The sequence below is a fragment of the Lepidochelys kempii genome, chromosome 6, assembly GCF_965140285.1.
Source record: "Lepidochelys kempii isolate rLepKem1 chromosome 6, rLepKem1.hap1, whole genome shotgun sequence".
In the NCBI taxonomy this organism is placed as follows: Eukaryota; Metazoa; Chordata; order Testudines; family Cheloniidae; genus Lepidochelys; species Lepidochelys kempii.
Window position 1 is genome coordinate 77,490,156 of NC_136385.1, and position 20,663 is coordinate 77,510,818.

At 42.2% G+C, this 20,663-nt stretch overlaps 1 protein-coding gene across 6 annotated transcripts in view; it reads right to left on the bottom strand.

Annotated features, from left to right (window-relative positions):
- SPRED1 (sprouty related EVH1 domain containing 1) overlaps positions 1-20,663 on the bottom strand; it is a 122,439-nt gene that overhangs the window by 62,686 nt on the left and 39,090 nt on the right. Inside the window, exon 2 of one of the 6 annotated variants that reach the window (XM_073348862.2) lies at positions 14,058-14,178. The exons of the other annotated variants lie outside the window; for them this stretch is intronic. The gene's annotated coding sequence lies outside the window, so the exon portion shown is untranslated. The remainder of the gene's footprint in view (positions 1-14,057; positions 14,179-20,663) is intronic. 6 annotated transcript variants of the gene reach the window in all.

Genomic DNA, 20,663 nt, shown 5'->3' on the forward strand with positions numbered 1-20,663 from the left:
TTACTGTGAAAGTACATTATGTGGGGAAGGGGGAGAGGGGGCAATTACAGATAGGACCTGGTAAATGAAAACGAACTTGTCTATCTTAGCGATTGGCTGTACAAGAAGTAGGATTAACTGGATTTGTAGGCACTAAAGTTTTACAGCGTTTTATTTTTGAGTACAGATTAAGTAACAAAAACAAATCTATATTTTTAAGTTGCACTGCAACAACCAAAAGGTTAATTTTTCAGCATCTTTTGCAAATACAGCAGAGATGGCTCTAACTTTCTGCCATTGGAGTTATTAGTCGCTAAAATCTTTAACACTTCACATGTTCATGTGCCCTAGAACTCAATCTACACTTGGGAATTTTAAGAACAAATTACTACTGCGTGCTACCACTGGCTTCTGTAGACAAGATTCCAAGATCTTTCAGAATTATCACCAAGTCAATTAAACCTGTGACATGACAATTAAACCTTTGACAGTCTTTAAAAAATGGAATAGTGGTAAACAGAACTGGAAGTCTCTACTTAATCTCACAAGAGCTATCACAAACAGCTGAAAAGGGGCAGCAGCTTTACCAAGTCTTTTCTAAAACTCCTTAGTGTGACCTTAGAGTCAAAGATCAGTTTACATCAATTATGAACATATAAATTACACCTACAAGAACTGGATGCCCTCAGTAAGAAAAAAAGAATGCAGTTACCTGAGAGAACACTGAGCTACAGTTTGTGAATTAAATAGAAAAGGTTATCCGAGAGTACAACTATACTCCCTTGGCACTAAATTAAAAGCTACTAGTTTCACAGAGTGGAACAGGTTTCCCTTTCAGATCTGTAACCTATCTGCTGTACACACATTAAACTGGAAACAAAATTTGTTTTAATACATCATATCAGAAATTTATAAAAAATGTCTTGAGTTCTGACTGGATAAAAGTTCAATGAAGTCTGACTGCAAAGTAGCATCCTTCATTAGTAGTACAAGATACTTCTGAAATTACATTTGAAACAAAAGATAGGGAGTAACTAGCATGTCAAATATAACTATTAGTGGGGCAACAACAATGCAGATATAAACCCTGAAATCCCAGCCTGATCAAACCTTATAAAAAAAGTTACCTACCTTTTGTAACTGTTGTTCTTAGAGATGTGTTGCTCATGTCCATTCCAAGTAGGTGTGTGTTCTAATCTTAAACACAAAAAAGAAGTTTACAAGAAGTGGAAGATTGGACAAATGACCAGGGATGAGTATAAAAATATTGCTCGAGCATGCAGGAGTTTGAAATCAGGAAGGCCAAATCACATCTGGAGTCGCAGCTAGCAAGAGATGTTAAGAATAACAAGAAGGGTTTCTTCAGGTATGTTGGCAGCAAGAAGGAAGTCAAGGAAAGCGTGAGCCCCTTACTGAATGAGGGAGGCAACCTAGTAACAGAGGATGTGGAAAAAGCTAAATGTACTCAATACTTTTTTTGCCTCCGTCTTCACGAACAAGATCAGCTCCCAGACTACTGCACTGGGCAGCACAGCATGGGGAGGAGGTGACCAGCCCTCTGTGGAGAAAGAAGTGGTTTGGGACTATTTAGAAAAGCTGGACGTGCACAAGTCCATAGGGCCGGATGCGTTGCATCCGAGAGTGCTAAAGGAGTTGGCAGATGTAATTGCAGAACCATTGTCCATTATCTTTGAAAACTCATGGCGATCCAGGGAAGTCCCGGATGACTGGAAAAAGGCTAATGTAGTGCCCATCATTAACAAAGGGAAGAAGGAGGATCCTAGGAACTACAGGCCACTCAGCCTCACCTCAGTCCCCGGAAAAATCATGGAGCAGGTCCTCAAGGAATCAATTCTGAAGCACTTAGAGGAGAGGAAAGTGATCAGGAACAGTCAGCATGGATTCACCAAGGGCAAGTCATGCCTGACTAATCTAATTGCCTTTTATGTTGAGATAACTGGCTCTGTGGATGAAGGGAAAGCAGTGGACGTGTTGTTCCTTGACTTTAGCAAAGCTTTTGACACCGTCTCCCACAGTATTCTTGTCAGCAAGTTGAAGAAGTATGGGCTGGATGAATGCACTATAAGGTGGGTAGAAAGTTGGCTGATTGTCGGGCTCAACGGGTAGTGATCAATAGCTCCATGTCTAGTTGGCAGCCAGTATCAAGCGGAGTGCCCCAAGGGTCGGTCCTGGGGCCGGTTTTGTTCAATATCTTCATTAATGATCTGGAGGATGGCATGGATTGCACCCTCAGCAAGTCTGCAGATGACACTAAACTGGGAGGAGTGGTAGATACGCTGGAGGGTAGGGATAGGATACAGAGGGACCTAGACAAATTGCAGGATTGGGCCAAAAGAAATCTGATGAGGTTCAATAAGGACAAGTACAGAGTCCTGCACTTCAGACGGAAGAATCTCATGCACCCCTACACACTAGGGACTAAATGGCTAGGCAGCAGTTCTGCAGAAAAGGACCTAGGGGTTACAGTGGACGAGAAGTTGGATATGAGTCAACAGTGTGCCCTTGTTACCAAGAAGGCCAATGGCATTTTGGGATGTATAAGTAGGGGCATTGCCAGCAGATCGAGGGACGTGATCATTCCCCTCTATTTGACATTGGTGAGGCCTCATCTGGAGTCCTGTGTCCAGTTTTGGGCCCCACACTACAAGAAGGATGTGGAAAAATTGGAGAGTCCAGCAGAGGGCAACAAAAATGATTAGTGGACTGGAACACATGATTATGAGGAGAGGCTGAGGGAACTGGGATTGTTTAGTCTACGGAAGAGAAGAATGAGGGGGGATTTGATAGCAGCTTTCAACTACCTAAAGGATGGTTCCAAAGAGGATGGATCAAGACTGTTCTCAGTGGTAGCGGATGACAGGACAAGGAGTAATGGTCTCAAGTTGCAATGGGGGAGGTTTAGGTTGGATATTAGAAAAAAAACTTTTTCACTAAGAGGGTGGTGAAACACTGGAATGCGTTACCTAGGGAGGTGGTGGAATCTCCTTCCTTAGAAGTTAAGGTCAGGCTTGACAAACCCCTGTCTGGGATGATTTAATTGGGGATTGGTCCTGCTTTGAGCAGGGGGTTGGACTAGATGATCTCCTGAGGTCCCTTCCAACCCTGATATTCTATGATTCTATGCTACGTGCATGATCGTCGGAAGGTTTTTCCCTAGCGGTAACGGTTGGATCGGCTGTGGGGCCCGTGGAGTAGCGCCTTCATGGCCAGGTATATATGACCCACTCTTCCGTCTCCCTTATGTCGGAGTATCCGGCAAGAAGGAACTGATGGGTCTTAAAATGGAGAAGAGCAACACATGTCAAAACAACAGTTATGAAAGGTAGGGAACCATTTTTAATTCTTTGAGTGATTGCTCATGTCAATTCCAAGTAGGTGACTCCCAAGCAGTCCCAAGGGAGTCGGAGTTCACAGAATTGCAGATTGTAGCACAGCTCCACCAAATGCAGCATGGTCTCTAGCCTGCTGCATGATGGTGTAGTGCGACATAAAGATATGACGCGACGACCATGTTGCCTCCCTGCAGACGTCCTGAATGGGGCCCTGCACTAGAAAGGCTGCAGATGAAGCTTGAGTTTTCATGGAGTGCTCCATCAATGCTGGGGCTGGTATCTTTGCCAGGTTGTAGCACATCTTGATACAGGAAGTAATCCAAAAAGAGATTCGTTGAGGAATGAGACCGGCAGTCCTTTCATTCTCTCAGCAATGGTGAAGAAGAGTTGTGTTGACTTCCTGAACGGCTTTGTCCACTCAACGTAAAAAGCCAACGCCTGTCTAACGTTCAGGGAATGGAGCCTGCATTCCCTGTCATTAACATGTGACTTTGGGAAGAACGCTGGTAAAAAGTTGTTAGAGGTTCGAAAAGGGGCATCATGAGCCTTGAGAAGACCAGGTTAAGGACACAAGGGGAACCAGTTGCCACACCTGGGGGTACAGTCTGTCTAGCCCTTTAAGGAAGCATCCAACCACGGGGTTAGCGAATACCAACTGCCCACTGTGTGTGGGTGGAAGGGGGTAATAGCTGCCAGGTGCACCTGGATTGATGAGACTGCCAGCCCATGCTGCTTTAAGTAGAGTAAGTAGTCCAGTATAAAGGGCATTGAGGACTGCAGAGGAAGGGTGCCCTTCTGTGCAGACCAAATAGAGAACCTTTTCCATTTGGCTAGATAAGTGGCTTTCTACTGCCAAGAAGAACTTCCCTAACTGAATCAGAGCACTGGAGCTCTAATGGGTTTAGCCATGGATTTTCCATGTGGTGAGGTGGAGAGACTGCAGGTTGGGGTGCAGAAGGCAGTCGTGGTCCTGCGTGATAAGGTCTGAAAACAGGGGCAATGTCATGGGTGGTGTCCACCAAGAGGTTCAACGCCGGCACTATGAGAATCAGCAAAGCCTTGTCCTGCCGGACCTTGAGGAGGACCTTGTGGATTAGAGGCAACAGCAGGCATGCATACAGCAGGTGCCCCGTCCATGAGAGGATAAAGGCGTACATGATTGAGCCAGGGCTGTGATTCAGGAAAGAGCAGAACTTCTGGCACTTCCTGTTGCTTCGTGTCATGAGATCCCTACCTCAAGGAGATACTGCGGACGATGTCCTGTTGGAAAGGTTTGGAAAAATATACTCCCACACAGACTGACTGTGAATCGAGCCACCACAGGAGGGACTCGAGAGCCCGAGGAGAAAGCATGACCAGACTGTCCTGATGGTCCCGGTTTGATCTGTACGCTTAGGCCAGGCACGCCTGGAGGGGATGGAGCTGCAGCCTTGCATGCTACACCACATAAGTGCACAGTGCCATATGCCCGAGTAATTTTAGGCAGTTTCTAGATATCGTGGTGGGGAACCAGTGGAGACCTTTTATGATGGCGCTCATGGCAAGAAAACGAGACTCGGGCAGGAATGCCCTGGCCTGGGTGGAATCCAGGAGGGCCTCAATGAATTCTATTGTTTGAGTGGGAGCCAGAGTCGAATTTGCCATGTTGAAGAACATTGTAAGTACCAGGTTCACATGTTCCTCCACCTGGGCTTGAGACGGACCCTTGATGAGCCAGTTGTCTAGATACGGGAAGACTTGCACCTGACACTTTTGAAGGAAGGCTGCCGCGACCGCCATGCACTTGGTGAACACCTGAGGAACTGCTGATAGGGGAGGACTATAAATTGATAATACAAGCTGCTGACCACAAACAGGAATTGTCTGTGGGAAGGGATTATGTAGATGTGGAAGTACATGGAAGTCCCTCAAGTTGAGGACAGTGTACCAATACCCAGATCCAGAGAGGGAATGATGAAGGCCAGGGAGACCATGCGGAACTTCAGTTTTTTCCATGAATTTGTTGAGGTTTCACAGGTCTAAAATGGGCCTGAGCCTGCCTTTGGCCTTGGGGACTAAGTAGTAGTGGGAGTAGAATCCCCTGCCCCTAAAATCCAGATGAACCTCTTTTACCACCCCCAGCTGTAGGAGCGTTTGCACCTCCTGCACTAGAAGTTGCTCGGGAGAAGTGTCCCTGAAGAGGGACAGGGAGGGCGGGCGGGTGGGAAGAGAATATTGCAATTCTACTGTGCTCAGGACCCGAACGAACGATCTGAGGTTATTTGAGCCCAGGTACAGTAGAAATGAGATAGATGGTTCACAAGGGAGGGGAAGGATCCGGATATTGAACTGGCACTCTGTCCTCGGGCACACCTTCAAAAGTTTGGCTTTGAGCCTGAGGTCTGCTTAACTGAGCCCTTCCCTTGGCCGGAGGAGGACTGAGAAGTGCCTTCTTCTGCCCCACTTCCTACTGTAGTCCTGTATAGGTGGGACAGGGTAAAATCGTTAGGTGGTCTGGGGCTTAAATGCCTTTCTTTGTGGGGCTGGTGCGTGCAGCCCCAAAGACTTGAGGGTCACTCGCAATTCCTTAAGGCTGTGCAGCCTTGAGTCTGTCTGTCTGTTCAGCAAAGAGGCTGGAGCAGTCGAAGTGCAGGTCCTGAATTGTGTTCTGGACCTCATGTGGGAGCCCCGAGACCAAGAGCTGCATCTCATAGTTATGACCGTGCCCATAGTGCAGGTGGCTGAGTCAGCTCAGTCCAGGGTTGCCTGAAGAGAGATCCTGACGACCTCCTTTCCCTCCTCCAGAACTGCTCCCAACTCCAAGCGGCAGTCAGCTGGGAGCAATTCTTGGAATCTGGCCAGAGAGCTCTAGGAATGATAAGCATAGAGGCTCAGGACTGCTTGCTGATCCACTGTGTGAAGCTGGACCCGCCCCGATGGAGTAGACTTTCCAACTGAAGAGGTCCAGCTTCTTAGCATCCCTGGATTTGGGGGTAGGCCCCAGTTGCCCCTGGAGCTCTTTGTGGTTCGTCACCTCCAACACCAGGGTCCCCAGAGGTGCTCATATCCCTTAGAAGGCACAAAGTATTCGCGTTCTGCACCCTTGGCTGTCGGCGGGATAGAGGTGGGTGTGTGCCTTGGTGGTATTCTGTATGGTTTTGATGAGGGGCAGAGCCACCCTCAAGGGCCCTTCAGGGCCAGTATATCTACCATGGGATCTGTATCCTCAGAGACCTCCTCTGCGTTCAGGTTCTGGGCCACCCTCCCGAGCACGTCTTGATGGGCCCTGGTGTCCATAGCAGGCAGAGTGGTGGAGGTCCCTGCTATCACCTAATCCGGGGAGGATGAGGATGACTCCCTCGGAGGCACGGGGTCTTCTTGCCCCTCTGGCTCACAGGGATCCCCTTGCGCCACCCAGTGCCACAGCCGCTTCAGTGAAGACATCTTCATCAGCCTGGCCTTATGCATCCTTACCCCAGGGAGGCTCCCAGGCTACAGATGTAGCTGATGGAGGGATTCGTGCCTCCGACTCCACTGACAGGGACCTGGAACCCGGACCCTGGACTTGGGTGTCCAGAAAGGCCACTGTGTCAGTCCCTGCCACTGCGGAGGCCAGGATATTACAGGCACTGGCTGCCCTTCATTTTGCCTAGGGAAGTGCCAGGAATGGTGCCGGCTCTGCCTGGAAGCATAGGAGTCCACCTTCGCCTCCAAGGAGAAGTCCGAATCTGACCAGGGCATTGCAGATGGAGACTGTGCCGGGGATCGGTGCTGTGGTGAATGCAATCGGCACTGCATCATAATGGGCTTGCCCCTATTCCAGATCAGCATTGGTGCCAACGATGTTGATGGTGCACCTGCTGGTGGAGAGAGGAACTGCGCCATCGTGGCAATCAACTCCCTGGCCACCTCGAATGTAACCGGCATGGAGGGAGCATCCAAGTCCTCCTCCAAATCTTCCTGCACCAGGGAGTCCACTGTGGCTGGACTCAACGGACCTCCCCCGAGAGGCCAGAGTCAACAGCGCCAGTCTAGGTGGACCCAACTGGGGATGCACCCAACTGGCACCTGCCTGCTCTGCTGCCAGCAGGGGAGAGCCCCGTCAGCTCTTTTTTTCTTGTGCGGCACCAGCGACTATGACCAGTGCCTCGCACTAGACCTGGTCCTTGGTGCCAAGGAATGGCGGTGCCATTGCCCTTTGGATGAGTCCTTCCTCGGTGCTGGGGCTTCCCGTACTGAGTCCGGTGTGCTGCACACTGAAGCACCTGGCGCCAGTTCAGCTGGGATTATAAACCACTGGAATATACTACTAAACATTAACAGTTCTTCCTTCTTCCATCAGCATTGCAAAAGTTTAAGAACCTACTCCCATGCAATTTCAGGGAAAGAAAAACACACCACCTTTCAGTTTTTACAGTATTCCACTTTTGAAACTACCAGTGCCAATATTCTATTCTCACATTCAGCGTTGCTATGCTTTTATTTAACCTCATACAACTGTATATAAATTGGAAATGTAACTCAAAGAAATAGTGATCGCATCTGAAGTCACACTGTGAACCTATGGGTAGAGCAACTACCCTGTGCATATTATTAGAACTCACGCAAAATATTTTTCAGCATTTTAAAACTATAAAGTCACCTCCAAAAATTGGATCCACAACTGGAATTACTAACTGTAATGCATGTGACACTGGCTACCATCTAGGATTTCATTTATTTTTTTAGATAGGTAAATACTTCCCCCTAATTTGTTTCAATATTGCTAAAATTTCTATTTGTAAGTATGTAACTAAAATGTCTTAACAAAATTAACTTTTTGTAAATATAGCTAACATAGTACAAGATGAATTCCCATAAATCCATGGTCAGTATATTATGGCAAAGATAGTTGTTATATTGGCTAAGCAGTCAATTTGTCAGGGAAAAGTCAATTTGTGCAATGGAGTGTCTAACAGATTGATGCATTTTCACAATGTTGGAAGAGGGGAGAAAAGAAACTTATATTATAAAAGTCTATGTGCCAACTACAGGACCACTATACTATAAAAGGACACTATACTATAACAAAAACCCCTCCGCCATGCTCTACGTTGGCATCTCAGAGTGAGCTCTTCCTGGATCCACACTCCCTACCTCAGGTTGGTGCTTTGTAAGCCTATTTTAAGTTTTTTGTTTGTTTTTTTTGTTGGGGGAGAGGGCAATATAAAATGCTTTTGTTTGCTCTTTGGGAGAGATTGCAAGAGCTATTCTTCTGCCACTTACAGTACCTGATATCCAAACAGGAGAGCACTTTATGCTTGCAAAGAGACAGGGCACGGGAGCCTTTATGTATATATAATTAGAAACAAGATAAAAATGTGTGATTACATAAAAGGTATCGTACTAAACACCAAAATAAAGTCAGACAAATCTACCGTTTAGGTTAGGTGAATATCTGTACTTATAACAGGGTGCTAGTCCTTTGGGCACCTGTGTGGAATGGGATGTTTGCTTTAGGTATGTAGCCCTTTGAAAATGGCGTTTTGGGAGTAGCAGCCTCCAGATGGAGGACATGACTAAATCCTAAGAGAGATGCCGCTTACACCAGCAAATAGACTGTCAGAATAGCTGTATCTTCCCAAAGGCTTTTGCTGTCCCTAGCTATGTTGGTTACTGATGTGATTTCCTATTTCCCTCTCTCCCCCGCCCCGGATACACATTCCTAACTGACAAAGCTATGCTGGCAAAATTTTTAAGTGTAAACATAGCCTGAGAAGAGTCATGTGACTGCAGGATGAAAGCAAGACCACTGCTATAGAAGAGGCAGCCTACTCTCAAGTAAGGGAGAGACCAGAGTCTTGGCAAGACCTGGAGAAGTGGGGCTCTGGACAGCAACCACGCCTAGGAAATGGAGTCCACCAGCCAGACCAGATCCAAGAATTCTTAGAGGGAGTACAGAAGGAAACCCAAGGAAGGGTAAGAATAAAGGGCCTAAGAGGAAGGCCAGGTGATAAGAAAAGGAAATACCTCCAAATGCTGCTGATGGACAAGGCTGAAATGGATGACTACTTCATTATTTAGGGTCTTGGGGTTGGAGAGCCCCACACCTTGGGGCAGAAAGGACTCAGACACTGTTTTCATCTTGCAAAGCCAGGAGAACTGTTTATTGTATTGTGACTTAATAAATCAGACACCAAGAAAGGAGATTTTACTCCAGAACGCATTGAGAGAGAGTTCTGAGGCATGAATGACTACTTATTCCATTCCCAGAACCCAGACAGTGTAATATACTTATGTTTTCTTGAATTTTATTAATAATGATTCCTTGAAAGCCAACTGAACAAGATCACTAGACCTAGGTTTTCCTTATTTAAAAATGTAGATTTAATATTATGACCATAAAAATGCTTTAGTGCTCTTCTGCTCCCAACCTCCCACTTGACATATTAGAAGCCCTCACAGTATGCCCTACAACAAAACACTGTTAGGTCCATAATAAATGGACAATTGGTAAGAAACTGATCTGAATTCAAGAGATGATTATAGAAAGCAACTAGGCATTTAAGAAACATGAAAAATATTTTTACAGTGTCCTTTTAGTAAACACTATTCCTTATTCAGGTGTGTGAGTGAGAGAGAGAAGGAAGATGGTTTTAACAGTTATCATTACTTTTCCCCCACAAGGTGTGTTTAAAATGGTAACCATTCAGAAGGTTTAATCACTAGAACATACTCAGAAGCCACCTCCAGCAAGAGAGTAAAAAAACCCAAAACAAATAAAATAAAAGCTAAAGCTCCTCATTTAGGACACAGTAGTAACTACAAGGGCAAAATGTACTACAAAGCCAAGTATTTATGTTTGAAGCAAAGAGTCTTTTTCTGTTTATGATGCTTCTAATGTCCTCTGAGAATTTGTTCACTCTCCTGTGCCCAATTCAAAGCCTTCCTAAAACCCACTTCGCATTATGAAGCCTGGAAGTAGAGGAGAATGTACGTAACCAGTATTCCCAACTCTCAAAATTTTATTGCCGCTCCACCAACTTTTGGGTGTTTTTTTTAACCTCACGAAAAGACGAAAGGCTGCCCACTCACAAATTTTTCATTCTTCAAACTAGCCACCATCTTCCATTACTATCAATGGGGCTAAAGCCAGCACTATGGCCGCCATTTCTTTACAGTCTATCTGCATATGGAAGTGACGTTGTCCTTAATAAAACCGACTGCCACCTCCCACTGTTTTCAATGAGATTGAAGCCATGCCCACAGGCAAAATGATTCCACTCTGGTTCAAAGGGCTAGACAAAAAACAGGGTATGTGGGGAGCAGCACAGACACTGTGAAGGTGGATATGGAGAGTGAGGGCGAGCAGGCAACTGCAGGGAGCCAGAGGTGGATTTAGTGATTGCAGAGTGTGGGGAGTGCTGTCCTGTCTCAGGCAATGTGTGAGCAGAGACAGGGTAGAGGGTGTCAGGGAAGTGTTACTTTTTGCAAAAGGCTAAACCAATTCCGTATTGTTTTTATTGTGACACCATTGCTTATATGAATGAATAAATTCTTTATATGTATATGGAATTCATCAACCCTAAAAAGGTAAAGAGTTCTATGTGAGAGTGTAAACCAGGGGTTCTCAACTGCGGGTCGGCACCCCTCAGGGGATTGCAAGATTCTTACATGGGTGGTCGCAAGCTGTCAGCCTCCATCCCAAACCCTGTTTTGCCTCCAGCATTTATAATGGTGTTAAATATATAAAAAAGCATTTTTAATTGTTGGGGGGAGGGGGAAAGTTGCACTCAGAGGCTTGCTATGTGAAAGGGTCACCAGTAAAAAAGTTTGAGAATCACTGGTGTAAACCATTATGCGTTAATTAGGTCGGCGGTTCTCAAACTATTTACCATCCAGCCCTTTTTAAATCAAAGGAAATAAACTAGGAGGGGAGAAAGTCAAGACAGTGTTAGGAAATGGATAGCAGTTCTCCTTTCTGAGGTGTGAGGAGAGGGTAAGTGAAGTCTCCATCTGAGTAGCCAGGGAGAGGTGTGCATTAAAAGGTTGACTTTTCAACCTAAAATCATCACACACATTGGTAGAGGAGCATAGAGGAAAGTTAAAAATCAAAAGACAGACTTAAAAACTATGATTTGATGGTTTTTAAAAATCTCATTATTTTGGGGTCCAGTCTCATCAGCTCCAATCTCATCCTAATATCTGATGTCCTAAGGTTGGCAATACTGTCTACCAAGAAATAAGAACAAGAAAACTGAACCATCAGGATGTATATTACAGCCAAAAACTATACTAAAAGGAATATTAAGGTTGCAAAATTAAACACTCAAAGTTAGGAAATACCAGAATTAAGGTTAGTCACACAACCTTATTTCAGCTTCCCTGTTTGGATACAGTTTTAATCACATACTATTTCCCCCCCATAGAACCCTTGTCTCATGCAGTTACTGAATATTTATTTTTATCCTCCACACTCAATGTGTTGCTCCACTCCTTATTTAACACACAACACCCAAATATAGCACTGAATACAAAATTATTCATTTTTTTCTGGGATGTTTCTATGGTACTCTCACCAGCAGTTTATTTATCCTTACAACACTTCTGTGAGGTTAGGTGGTAAGATCCCTATTTAATGGTTGCAGAATTGAGGCACAAAGAGATTAAGGCCAAAATTCTCAAAACTCTCCACTAATTTTGGATGTGTAACTTGGAACATCTAGGGCCTAATTTTTCAGAGTACTTAGCATATTTTATATGTTCAAAGCAGAGCTCCCATTTACTTAGTTGCAGGTTTTGGGGGTAATATACTAATTAAAAAAAGTGAGAAACAGAAATTCTATCATGTTGAACATGGGCACACAATATATTTTTTCCTAACCTCATTCTTGAAAAACAGCTGAGCTGTTGTAGCTGAAACTTAAAAAAAGTAAAATAAAATAAAAAGCCAGAGGCAGATACCCTGTATGGGGAAATTCAGCTCAAACAAGTAAAGTTTGCCAAAGCTATAAGCAACTGAAAGAACAGGATCTTATAATGGAAAGTGTTGGAAAACCATAACTATAACAGGTGATACCAGTTGTGTTTGTAATACTATTGGTTATTGAGCAACAACAACAACAACACAAAAAAACAAACAAAACCCTATTGCCATCTTTGCCCCTTACATCATCTACCTGTCTGTCTGATCCTTACTTACTGTGCCACATCAAGTCAAAACTGTACACTTTTAGGAGCAGAGACCAATTTGCCACTTGTGAGGTACCTCCACCAGAATGCTTGGAAAAAGACAAGAAAAACCAAAGAAAGTTTTACAAGACCTTTTAAATAAAAACAGCACTAGAATACTTTGGTATTTTGTCTGAAATGAAGTCTGAAAACACCAACATTTACAAGGAAGACAGGCTTTGTAACTTTTTCAACCAATTCACCAACCCTAGGACAAGTACAGGTATGTATCCTAAGGCAGACTTAAACTGAATCTTAGATGACCTGACAGACAGACAGATAGACAGACAAAAAATGCAGTCAGACAACACCCAGCCTCCAAGGAAACAATTCTGCAACATTTTATAAAAAAATACAAAAATAAAGTTTGGAGTCAGCAGTGGCTTTTGTTCTCTCTGGAATAGCACTGGTTATTACAATTTATGATAAAATATTGGCTTAATAGCAAACAATTTTCAGTTAGTGTTTGTATCTGAACAAGCTAAAGTTCACCAATTTACAATTATTTAATTTTCTCAAGGCCAGATTCTGCCATCCTAGGTATATATAGACCGTATCACTTTAGTAACTAGACACCTCCTGGCTATGTGAGTGCAGTAAGACGACACAGTCATCTTGGTTAAGGATGGCATAAAAATCACCCTCAATGTGCACGCTGAGGTGTGGACATGTTTGGAACAAAATGACTTGTTGATTAATTCTTGATAAATCAAATGAGACTGGGATATTTAAAATAACTAAGTAGACTACAGTAAAATTTTACGTGTAAGCGTGGCTGCTAAGAATTCATGCCACCCTCCACTCATTAAAGTTTTCAAACCAAGTACCTTTGTGTCTTCGTCTATGCTGCCCCTCATGCTTGAGAGAAACTCTGTAAACATCCACAAAGCTACTTCATTATCATCCTTCACATCCCTAACTTTGCTATGATGCCTTCAAAACAAAACAAAAATACACCATACCCCCCCACCACCATCGCACAGTTGGCAATGGTTAGAGGTCTCTGATGTGCTGAGACCACTACCTATCACGCCAACCAGTACTGTCTTACTGTTTCCTTGTACGCCTCTCTGTCTGTAGACATGTTATCTCTTGTCTTTTACTTGGAGCAGGGAGCTTCCTTTTGTTCTGTCTTTGTGCAGCAGCTAGCACAATGGGGTTCCCACCACTAGAGAAACACTACTACTAACAACATTCCAGATCCACCTCCTCACATGGGTTGTGAAGCTCTAAAGCCGGCAATACCACAGGGGCAGGTTGCAGCTACGATACACAAGTGGTCTCTGCATCCCAGTGCCTCCAGCTCTCTGTGGCAGCTCCTTCCACAATAAGTGTCTGGCATATTTAGTTAGACCAACTGCAGAGCCACCGACAAATTCCACCACCTTTTCTCCCCAAGGGAAAATGGCAGTCCAGGCCTCAATCCTTCAATTTACACCTATATTCAATAAGCTTACTCTTAATTCAAACGGTTCCACATGAAGTAGAGAATCACAGAATTAAGGTAGTTAGATCCTACCTTTAGTTTAAACCTACCTTTCCACTCTTATATCTGTTTACAAAGTCCATATTATTCTTTGTTTCCCTTCCCACATGGGTTGGGTGGGAAATACAGGCAGAAACACATCAAATCAAGCAGTCCTGAGCAAATACATAACTAAATAAAACAGAGAAAAGAATTTTCATTTTTTAAAAAAAGTCAGTGTCAATCTCTAAATGGACTATGAGCTGTGTGTGTAAGTAGTATTATGGATTATAAAAATATGCTGAACAAAAATATACAGTGTTCTATAGCACCTGAAAGTATTATTACAGTGAAGTTTGTGTGAACATTTGCATTATAAAGACTGACTTCTAAAAAGAGGTAAGTTGGTTATATAAATTTGCTCCTAAAATGAAACTCTGTAGTTAAGAGTTTTAGGTAAAGCTATCTTAAAAAAAAACAAAAACAAAAAAACCCCAAGAATATCCCCATCATTTTAGATATTTGTATTAGTAACTAGTAAATTTTAGGGCTGTCAAATGATTAAAAATAATAATCATGATTAATCGCGAGATTAAAAAATAATCACGATTAATCACAGTTTTAATCATGCTGTTAAACAATAACAGAAGGCCATTTATTTAAATATTTTGCGGGGTTTTCTACATTTTCAAACATACTGATTTCAGTTACTACACAGAATACCAAGTATACAGTGCTCATTTTATATTATTTTTATTACAAATATTTGCATTGTAAAAAGATAAACAAATCAATATTTTTCAATTCACTTCATACAGATACTGTAGTGCTATTTCTTTATCATGAAAGTGCATTACAGAGTGGGGAATTACAGGTAGAACCCCATAAATGTAAACAAACTTGTTTGTCGTAGCAATTGGCTGAAGAAGTATGACTGAGTGGACTTGTAGGCTCTAAAGTTTTAGATTTTTTTATTTTTGAGTACAGTTCTGTAACAGAAACAAATCTACATTTGTAAGTTCCACTTTCATGGTAAAGAGATTGCACTACGGCACTTGTATGAGGTGAACTGAAACATACTATTTCTTTTGTTTATCTTTATTACAGTGTAAATATTTGTAATCAATAATAATATAATAAAGCAAGCACTGTACACTTCGTATCGTGTTGTAATTAAAATCAATATATTTGAAAACGTAGAAAAACATCCAAAAATATTTATCATAAATTTAAATTGGTATTCTATTATTGTTTAACAGTGCAATTAAAACGGCGATTAATCATGATTAATTTTTTTAATCCAGTTAATTTGTTTTGAGTTAATTGCAATTAATTGGCAGCACTAATAAATTTTCTAGTTTCAAAACAAAGAAATGACTTTGTCCCTTTAAGTGGACTACTAGCTTGCAATCTTTCATTAGATTTTCTTTTCAACAGCAAAAATATGTAAAGGAACAGCATACAAGTTAGATTCAAATTTTGATCTAGCTTAAAAAACCCTATGAAATCTAAATCCTAATTTTAAATCCACCACTCAGTGAATAAAGAGAAGATACACAATAATTAGCATGCAAGGCTCCAGAAACTGATTTGCATTAGCTGTTCAGCTATTTTCTCAACTGCATACCTTTCAGTAGAGAGACTATAATGCGGCATACAGACTAACAAAAGAAAAATGCTTAGGCTTCTATGTAAGCAGTCCTTAAAAGAAGAGAGGAACTGTATGATGCAGGGTTGTTTTAGTGGTTTTGCAGCTGGTCACTGGTAAGAATCCAGATAAAGTCAGTAAGGAGCCAGAAATGATTTTTAAGTAGCCTATGTGCAACTTCATGATTCATATTTCTACAATCCCAGTCATAATCAGCACTGTTCTTGGCAGTCTCAAATGCCTCAAAGGGACTGAAAGGAATGGTGACAACTATGCTCTGAATACTCCCTCTAATTCAGAGAGTTGAGGAACACTGGCAGGATATCATAAGGAAAGCCTTTGACAGCTACCACTTAATTTTAACTCCTGTGTGGCTAGGCAACTTTGTTTCCAACTACTGCCAAGCTTTCATCATCATAGAATATCAGAGTTGCAAGGGACCTCAGGAGGTCATCTAGTCCAACCTCCTCCTGCTCAAAGCAGGATCAATCCCCAATTAAATCATCCCAGACAGGGGTTTGTCAAGCTTGACCTTAAAAACTTCTAAGGAAGGCGATTCCACCACCTCCCTAGGTAACACATTCCAGTTCTTCACCACCCTCCTAGTGAAAAAGTTTTTCTTAATATCCAACCTAAACCTCCCCCACTGCAACTTGAAACCTTTACTCCTCGTTCTGTCATCTGCTACCACTGAGAACAGTCTAGAGCCATCCTCTTTGGAACCTCCTTTCAGATAGTTGAAAGCAGCTATCAAATCCCCCCTCATTCTTCTCTTCCGCAGACTAAACAATCCCAGTTCCCTCAGCCTCTCCTCATAAGTCATATGTTCCAGACCCCTAATCATTTTTGTTGCCCTCCGCTGGACTCTCTCCAATTTTTCCACATCCTTCTTGTAGTGTGGGGCCCAAAACTGGACACAGTACTCCAGATGAGGCCTCATCAATGTCGAATAGAGGGGAACGATTACGTCCTTCGATCTGCTGGCAATGCCCCTACTTATACAGCCCAAAATGCCATTGGCCTTCTTGGCAACAATAGCACACTGTTGAATCATATCCAGCTTCTCATCCACTGTAACCCCAGGTCCTTTTCTGCAGAACTGCCGCCTAGCCATTCGGTCCCTAGTGTGTAGGGGTGCATGGGATTCTTCCGTCTGATGTGCAGGACTCTGCACTTGTCCTTATTGAACCTCATCAGATTTCTTTTGGCCCAATCCTGCAATTTGTCTAGGTCTCTCTGTATCCTATCCCTCCCCTCCAGCATATCTACCTCTCCTCCCAGTTTAATGTCATCTGCAAACTTGCTGAGGGTGCAATCCATGCCATCCTCCAGATCATTAATCAAGATATTGAACAAAACCGGCCCCAGGACCGACCCTGGGGGCACTCTGCTTGATACCAGCTGCTAACTGGACATGGAACCATTGATCACTACCTGTTGAGGATCTTTCACAAGGACCAAGTTATGGAAGATAAAGTAGGGTTTCAAGTGAGTGTGCATAAATGAAGACAACAAACAACAAAACAGTAAACATATCTTAATTCAAAGGAATTAACTGTAATGGAACATTATTTGCTGCTGGTCCATGTAGTCCAGCCGCAGCCAAACACGTCAGAAAAAGTTGAGAACTTCCCTCATCAGTTACACAATAGCGCGCAATTAATCGTGCAGTATTCTTTTGGGGAGATACTTTCTTGAACAAAGAGAACAGCCATGAAGCTGAGTGTATTATTCTGAAGTTGCATGCCTATAATATTAGTTAGCATAATCATCCAGCCTGTTTAAAAAAAAAAAAAAAAAAGCAAAAAAGCAACTGCAAGGATGATCCACGGTATACATTTTTACACATCCTTATTTTGACAATAGCCAAGTGTTACAAACAGAGACTATGAGATGGTTTGTTATGCCTGCATCTTTTTGCTTCCTCTTTGGACTTTTTAAAAAAGGATTACACTTATTAAAAACAAAGGTTGGCTGAAATTAGCTGAAAGAAATTCTGAAGAGGGATTCAAAAGGAAGCAAGTTGAGCCTATATTGCATACAGGATCAAGCAGTCTGCTCCAGCAAGTGGGCTCAGCATGAGAGAATGCAAACTCCACATTAGGTAGCTATTTTGCTTAGTAAGTAGATATATTGGCTGGTACTTGCTGACTTGGATACAAGAGGTGAAACCTCACCTACAGTTTAAGAAGAATGGGACGTTTGCATTGTTAGGAGAATTAGGGAGTTTCTTGCTGCAACTCCATTTAAGTTACAAACTTTTATTAGACAATAGAAAAACTAGCAAATTCTAAGAAATGTTTAACTAGTTTTCTATTAGTCAGTTTACTTCTTAAACAGGATGGATAAAATCAATTCATTTTTTAAAAAGTTAAAAAGTCTCTGATCTAAAATGAAATTTTATTTAAATAAAAACCATGTGGTTTTGTGGGTTTTTTTAAAAAAAGAACATTTAAAATTATGGCAACCTATGTTAAATTCAAAATTATAATCTATTACAATCATTAATATTAAAAAAAATTATTGAACAGTACCTTTTTGCTGCTAAGTTTTAAAGAAAGTCAAATCACTGAGCTGGTGGAAGTCAATGCCTTAGCACCTGGAAACAAGTTTAGCACTTTAACAGCAGCTTCTGCAGGGCCTGAGAGGGTATTTTCTTCTTTTCTGTTTATTCAACTTGTTCCAGTTTATTCAACTAGTTCAGTTTAATGACTAGTTCGTGCAAAATTAAAAACAAACAAAACAATTGGGAGCTGAAAAGGCAGAAAAACTTGTCTTCATCTTTCAATCTAAGAACAAAAACCATGGCTGACAGGATGAGAAAGACTAGTTCTAAAACTCTGAAGGACATGGTGACCAGAAACAAGCAGTTTAATTCACTACCTACAGAGAATACTTCCTTTGTTTAGTAAATCAGATCATATTTTTCATTTAAAACTAAGTTTTGATCATTTCTTCTTATGTATCCAAGCATTTAAGGTAGTTTAATTTTTAAAAAATCCTTGTTTTGTGAATTGAATTTCCATCCAATATAGCTTGACAAACATCACAAGTAAAGAATCAATCCTCATCTTCTCAGTAAGAAATGCATCCATTCACCATTTTTTAACACAGCAAAAAACATGCAAAAATTAAAAATCTGAATGTTAAGCTATAAATAAATACATATTTTGCTTAAATAAATATGTACAGATATAGGGTATTCTCCTGGTTATCAAAAAGAAGTGTAGTGTAAAGTGTATATTTAGTTACAAATCAATGTTTTAATAGTTACCAACCAATGAAAATGACCCTTGCTTAGGGAAAATAACTATAAAGCACAAGTGCAAAACAAGATTAAAACTGTTTACTTAAATCATGGTTTAAAATCAGTCCAACCTGTTATTACATTTCTACCTATACAAAATATTTACAAAATAAGGGACCTTATTCAAGCAGTGGAAGTGGATATACATTAGTCTCCCTCTCCATGACCACATAATTCTGTCTTCCCATATCTATGTAGCTGCCATAACCTAGAGAAATTGCATTTTTCAATTTTTTTTTGACAGTGATTTTTGACAGTGTCTTAAAAAAAAAAATCTCCAATAGAGTTATAAAAGCAGGGACCTTGCCTACAGGAAGATAGACATGCCATCCAATTTCTCATTCTGAATATTTAATTCCTAACTGAAGCTGTAGATGGAAAAGACCAAGGAATAAGAATCCAAACAGGGCACAGCAGCAGCAGCCCAAAGAGGCTCATATGCATATTTACTCTTGCCTCTTTTTTCCACACGATCAGAGATGCAATCTGTGCCTCGTGGTCAGAGAAAGTAAGCGTGGGACTAATATTAACCCCCTGTAGATCATCTTTGATATTAGGTGATCACTCTTCTGTGTTACTAAAAATGCCCAAGAAATCCTAGCTGGATTCTACTGGTTGTAATGTCAGAATAATCCCAGTCACTGAGGAAAGCGGAAGTCATAAAAAACTGGTGTACTATCAGAAGCAATGCTGCCATCAGGATTTTATTAAGCTTCCTTGAAGCTGAGACCAAAATAAATGTCAAGTGTGTACTACTTCAAGTGGAGTATTCTAATGATGACCCTTCAACACCTCTAGTAACATTCACATAAGCATCTTGTAAATTTACTGGCATAAAATTCCTCATCTGCTGCAAATCCCACCTTGACGCCTCAACGTGGCGCAGCAGTGACCCTGGGCTGTTGGACAGAGATGGTAGCGGAGTGCATTCTACGGCAGGTCTAACCATGCTATCAAGGTGTTGGACTATCAGCCCAGCGAGGGGGTTGCTTCCTCTGTGGAGGGGCGTATAATCCCTCATTCCGAGGCTGTAAACTAGCTAAATTGAGGAGGTAAACGCGCCACTGACAGCCCAGCCAGCGGGTGGCTGAAAACAATGGCTAAAACAATATGGAAAACCAAGTCTCAGTTCTCTGCACATCCCTCAATCCCCACTCCTGAGACAGTGAGGCATTCGGACAACGAGAGGCTGTAAAGAATCTCAGGTGCCAGGTCACCAAAAGGAAACCGCAAAACTCTCTCAGTGTGCACTTATAAACGGCAGAACACGGACGAGGGAGGAATCAATAAACCATCTCATGGAGGAAAAGGCAAAAACAGCCTGCAATGTACTGGGTGTTTGCGAAACACGACGAAAGAAGGAGATGGAGGTCAGCTGGAGGGATGGAAGCATGGTCATTCTAGGAAAAGGAGAAGGCAAGAGAACAGTTGGAGGAGTCAGAATCACCATAAACAAGGAATGGTCTTCGAAAATTGTCTCATGCTATTTGAAGTCATTGCGTATCAGGGTGCTTTACCTCCGATTGAACCGAAATAGTACCCTCAAAATCATCCAGATCTATGCTCCCACAAGTGCATGCAAAGATGATGATGTGAAAGGATTCTATCAGGAATTGGAGGAAACCCTCACTCAGAGTTCCAAATATACGATTGTGATGGGAGATTTTAACGCCAAGGTTGGAAGAGGGAGAGAGGGAGAAAAGTTCATAGGAAGGTACAGTA